Raw genomic sequence first — 6,379 nt, forward strand, 5'->3', positions numbered from 1 at the left:
TTATTAATGGCTTTTCAGAGCCAAGACTCATCTCTTTTTGGATTTTCTAATGCCCTTCACAGCAACATCTTAATATATTTATATTTGCCTGGCATATATTTTTTAATGGGAAGGAAACTGTAAAGTTTATTTTTAACTAACTGGTTGAATGCAAAAAATAGACTTTGCCCTTGGATAGCCCTTGTTTGCAGTGTGGGTATCAGGAGAATGAGGCAAGCCAAGCTGCGAGGAGTCTGTGGGTCATGGCTTTGGCAGCGTGGAACCTGGGACATAGAGTCCCCCTTGATACGGCTGTTCAGCAGACCAACTTTGTTGTAAATATTTAGATAAAAATGGGCTTTAGAGCAGCCACATCTGAAGACCCACAAGGCGAATGTTATACAGGGTATGTATTCTGTTTTTGGCTTTAACAAATGTCTAAAAGGGAGAAATCCAATTGACTCTTGTTGTTTTAATGTTAATTAATTGCTGTGGTGTCTGTTCATCAAGTGTGAGTGTAGAAACCTGTTAGTTCACTTACCACTGGGGCTGGACTTAGCAGATGGGAAAAATATTATTTTGGCATGTTTTTAATGGCAGCACAATTTATTTTTATCTAGCTGTCTTTGGTGTGTATGAAAGGAGACTGCCACCTGTGCTTTGTGGATGAGTGTCAATAATTCGGACAGATTAATTTATGGCTTAGCAGACAACCACAAAAGATTGTTGGGGTAGAACTCACCTTTTGGCCAGCTTGACATGAACTTCAATTTTACTTCATTTTCCCAGGCCTGGAAGATTATATTTAAGTAATATTATACCAAGTAGAATATAATCTGTACTTTCTCTTAATCATGGAAAGTACAAATAAAGATATAGACTTGTTTCCATACATCACTGTCTCTCTCTGTGTGTGTGTGTGTGTGCTGTATAAATCTGACTTACCTAAATTCTGACATTTGTAGCTGCCTTTTCAAATGCTGGAAGCACAGATACATCTTGAATGATGTAAAAGCACATTCGTATTTTTAGCAATAAATCTTTGACTGCAGAATATCATTTAAATAAATTGAAAAGCAGACCAATATTAACATTGTGATTTATATGCTACTTGCTGCTAGAGACTTGACATAGAATACCAATTATGAAAATGGTATAGTGCTAGATTTCTTCCTGAATTATTACACACACATTATACTTTGCAGGGAGCAGGTTTGACTTAAATGTAAATTACCAGGGCTTTTTTTTTTTTTTTTTTGCTCTTTCAAAGGGCTATTTGTTGTATTACCCAGTGCTTTTCTGTCCCTCATAGTTGAAATAATTAAGATCATTTGCAGGGCCTGGTTTGCTCATTTTGCCTAGTTACATTGCTGCTATGGCCCATTATGTCTACAGGGGAGCACCATTATTTAATCTGAACATCTGGAATCCATCATGTGTAGCGAAGGACAAGATGTATCCTCAGTTTTAAGCCAACTCCATGATAAAATTGATGGATGGGACCAATGAGTACAGGTGAAGAAGATTGATACTTAAGATCTGTATGTTGTGATAGGAAGATCACAAGAGGACTTTTATTCTGCTTCATTTTTTTTTACTTTATTTCATTATATTGTATTTTATTTTATTTATGGCACAGCAATCAGAATCTGATTGAAGATAAACTCTTCCTATTTGGGTCAAAGCAATAGAAGAAAGAAAGAACTGACACTTCTCAACCTTCTCTAGTTGAAGACTTCTCTTTGCTGTAACTACTTGAAGAGTTCAGCAGAAATATTTTACTGAAGAATACCTGATCCTCCTTTAAGTAGCTGTAGAGAATATTCACTAAGTGTAATGGGACACGTCTCTCTCATGCCCACTTCTTTTCTCTTATCCCTGCAAGAAAGTGAAGTTTTGTTGGAGTCAGAGGTTTATTTTGGTTTATTTTAATCAGAAACGTGTATGAAATCCAAAGCACATGATCTTCATTTTTAATAACGTAAACCATCCCCATGTTTATGGGCTTTCTCTGTTCCTCAACCTTTTTTGTTTTCTTTTTAATTTTAAGAACATCTGTCCCCACTGCAACTTCACTTTCATCAGGAAATCTAATTACAGAGATAGAAAAGAGTATAGTAGGTGAAGCAAAAGACAGCAGCTCCACCTCTTAATACTGAATACTTAGATGACGGCCAGATGAACAGCTGGATCCCTCTGTGGCTAACAAACTAACTCAACTGGTATAGAGAAAGACAGTTGATGGATCAAAAAAGTAGTACAGATAACAGAGAGCAAGTGATGTGGATATGAAATACATTAGGGAGCATAAAAATGCAATTTGGCCAGGATTTATTTCTAGTTATGCACTGATGAGGAGACATAGAGGAAAAATTGTCAAATTAAGAAAAAAATCCTTTTGGCAAATTTAAACTTTGCCTCTATCCTTTTTCTCTTAATCTGCTACCCAGATATGCACTTCAAATAGGAATGCGGGCCTACTGGGGCATGAAATAGTTGAGAGCTATTCAACAATGAGGAGAATGAGAGAAATCTATTTAGAAGGACATTTTAGAATTTAGGCCAGTTGAACCTTAATAGTCACAGATAATTTAACATGACCCCTAAACCACTAGGGGGATTTTTACTACAAGGACTTGGCTCTGTATTAACAATGTCATCCTTAGAAATTGATAACTATAGAAGTTATCCTATGTGGAGTAAGATAAGAATGACTGCTCTTCATGTTTACAAGAGATTAGAGTGGATAAGAACCAGGTGAAACAGGAATCCCAAGGGATCCCCTTCCTTCTCTTCTGAGAGTCATAGCCATTCCAGGGAATCTGCACATTTTCTGGCTTTCCCATTTCTATCAGATGGTTACTTAGGAACAAATGAAAATCAGCAAAAGTGCCATGATAATTATCACAAATTCGTATGAAATAATGAGGCAGTTGAATGCATTTTTTCGGTCTTATCTCTGTTTGTCAATGAGCTAAACAGGGTGTTCAGGTCCCTCTGAACCCTTGCAGGAGCAAGATTCTTTAGTCTTGTCTCACTGATTCCCAAAGTTTATCTAAAACTTTCCAGAGGAAGACCTCTATTGTCAACACTTGATAGCCAAACCCTTGCTTGGTTTTTTTCCTTCCATACACTACTTGTTAATCAACTTGCACAAAAACAATTTCTGGTTCAACTTTGTTCTGAGCTGCTAACTGGCTATGACTTTATTTTACAGGTGCAGTAACTTTGTTAGCTGTTATTTTAAGGAGCTCCAGCCATGGGCTCATTTGATAGATTTAATTGCCAATATCTTGAACAAACCCCTTGATTTTAAAATTTTAATTTAGCATATTTAGCATGAAAGAGGATTGCCAAATAAGTATCCCATTTGATTTACTTTATAAGTAATACAGCTGTTTGTCTTTATTTGAAAAATAAAGGTAGACACTTAGAAATGAAAGATGAACACTTGGAATGTGACCTGTAAGTCCAGAAATCACAGACCAGAAAGCAAGAAAGGAACATAAACAGCACATGTCAAGTATCCAGGAATTTCTAAGTATAATGCAGAACTTGGGGCATGAGAAATAATCCCTCTCTCTCTCTCTCTCTCTCTCTCTGTGCGTGTGTGTGTGTTTTCTTTATCTGAGCATTTTTTTTTATATACTGCCTTTTCTGGTAACTTCATTAGGTCTGTATAATTATAGTTTGCTTCAACCTTAGTCTGCATCAGTATTCATTATTATCTATTTGGTGCATTGTAGCAGCATAAATATAACTAAATTACTAGGGTCAAACCATAATGGGAGCTGTTGTGATGGTAACTAGAGCAGAAATATAGTCCTTTTTTGGTAAAACTTGCAGAATTGTAGCATGAAGTGTGTTCTTACAGGGTACAATTAAAGCCAGGTTGTGGGTTCAAGGTGGTAAAATGATGGATAATGAAGGTACACCATTAATCACAGTTCTGAAGGATGCTCTGTATCAATTCTTTTCTCTCTGAAAGGTAGCTCAGAGGTTGATGCTAACACAAAAACCAACAGAGGGCTTAGAGGTAAGATGCAAACTTCCGTGCCTTCACTAATTGTCACTAGAAAGCTAAAACTGTATTGAACTCTTTAAAAGGAAAAAAAAAGAAACTAGTAGAAAGCATCTCAGCGTGGTTATTGAAATCATTAAATTTGAACTTAGTGGGACAATGCTTTAATTCTATGTGTCTTTGCCATGCTGGGCTGAGTTTCTCACATAACATCTTTAGAATTTAGAATGTGCTAGAACTTGGAGCTGAATGCCCTTATTGTCTTTACACACAGCCCATAATCCTGGAAAGCAGAAACAGAATTCCACTGTTACCCCCTTAGTTTGCAGAATGTCTAAGTGTAGTGACTCTAGACTCAATGTGAGGTATGTGGAAATGCTTCAAAGGAGAACAAGGCCTCGGCCGGGCGCGGTGGCTCACGCCTGTAATCCCAGCACTTTGGGAGGCTGAGGCGGGTGGATTATGAGGTCAGGAGATCAAGACCAGCTTGGCCAACATGGTGAAACCCCATCTCTACTAAAAGTACAAAAAAAAATTACCCGGACGTGGTGGCGCACGTCCGTAGTCCCAGCTACTCAGGAGGCTGGGGCAGGAGAATTGCTTGAAAGCAGGAAGCAGAGGCTATAGTGAGCTGAGATCGTGCCACTGCACTCCAGCCTGGGTGACAGAGCAGGACTCTGTCTCAAAAACAAAAACTAAAACAAACAAAAAAAAGAGAACAAGGCCTCAAAATTAATAAATATCTGCTGATTAACTTTTTTCACTAGCAGCAAAAAAATTGGAATAATTCTAAACCAGTGAAATATTTCATTCAAAACCCAATTAAAAAGTCTGTGTATCCAAAATGTGAGAAAGGCTTGCTCTTTAGGCACACAACTGAAGCCTTTGATGTCTACTAGGATTGCTCATTTGATCTCATTTGATGTACTCCTGGAGACTTAGTAAGCATGTATGCATGCAGCATGTTCAAGGTCGTAGGCAACCTTTTCCAAACTAAGTTTTTTGCCCTTCATGGCTTTGTGGAATTTAAAAAATCAATTATATTTTATACTCTGAAATAAAAGTTTCCAATTTGGAAAGATGTTTAAAGTCAATGGTTGTTTCTCCAGTAACTAACACAGAGCTTGGCATACAGTAGGCACCTTATGAATTTCTCTTTGAGAGAATGAATACATGCCTGGGTAAAGCCAATTGATACAAAAGGGCCCAATAAACTATGTGAATATTAAATCAAAAAATGGAAAAACAATTGGCCTCTAATAACCACACAGAAAACTGAGTACATGTTTTCTGCTCTTTTTGATTTTCCAAAACACGCAGTTAAGAAGTTTCTCATGTAGCCTGACACATAAAGGTTTAGAATGGTGAGTTATTCACTGGACATATTATTCATTATATAATCACTTGTGTATCTTTTGACATTAATTGGTCATCTTTGTATGATTTCATAATCAGTTATAAATTATTTGAGCCCTCCTTTTTTAAGGCAACTTTCAAATTGTATAGTTAATTTTATAGTTTTTTATAAGGCTACTCAAGTTATTCATTATTATAGATAACTGATTATATGTTCAAATTTTAAAAACTGATTAATAAGACAACATTATGGCAGATTGAATAATTTCTTAGCAAATATATGCTTTTTCTTTTCCTTATGCCCATGCTTGATTTTCAGCTCAGCTGTTGCTCGATGGATGTTAGTAGATGTGACTTAAACAGATGCTTGAAATGTGCTATACATTTAGGCTTGCTCTCCCGCTCTGTCTTCTGCCATGAGAAGAATATATCTCACTGACCACTGACCGGGACAAGGAAGATGAGAAATAGTCATGGCAGATCTATACCCAGCCTATAGCTCTAAGCAAAACTCTGAGTCAAACTCAGCCTGCATTTTGTGGACTCCCTGCTGGCCTGAAAAAATTCGTGTTCATTGTGGAAAGCCAATTTTCACTGTGGAAAGCCAATGAAAAGAACATTCATGTTCATTATAGAAAGCCACTGACTTTGTATGTTTTGTTATGTAGCATTGTTGAGAAAATAGTAGACTGATACAACTATTTATGAATTAACACCATTTTGCTTTTAGGCACATCTTCTTTATGTGGGTACTATAACATAGGTTCCCTTGATCTTTACCATAATCTCATAAATCAGACACTATCATATCCCCATTTTATACATTTGAAATCTGAGGCCCCAAGAGGTGAAGAGAATTCCTAGACAAGACTTGACACCAATTTGTACATCTCCGAATCCCATAATACATGCTGCTTCATCCATTTAAATGTAGCTTAGTTAGCCTGCCTATCTGGCACCTAGTAAGTCCTCAATAAACACTAATTTGCTTACCTTTCCTTCTTCTTTCTTAAATTGTATTTA

General features: G+C 36.8%; 1 long non-coding RNA gene across 1 annotated transcript in view; it reads right to left on the minus strand.

The window, feature by feature from the left end:
* LOC134735870 (uncharacterized) overlaps positions 1–755 on the minus strand; it is a 69,517-nt gene extending 68,762 nt beyond the window's left edge. The window contains exon 1 of the long non-coding RNA XR_010119434.1: positions 722–755. This is a non-coding gene — a long non-coding RNA (uncharacterized lncRNA). The remainder of the gene's footprint in view (positions 1–721) is intronic.
* Between the last annotated feature and the right edge of the window lie 5,624 nt (positions 756–6,379).

This window comes from Symphalangus syndactylus, chromosome 24 (assembly GCF_028878055.3).
Source record: "Symphalangus syndactylus isolate Jambi chromosome 24, NHGRI_mSymSyn1-v2.1_pri, whole genome shotgun sequence".
NCBI lineage: Eukaryota > Metazoa > Chordata > Mammalia > Primates > Hylobatidae > Symphalangus > Symphalangus syndactylus.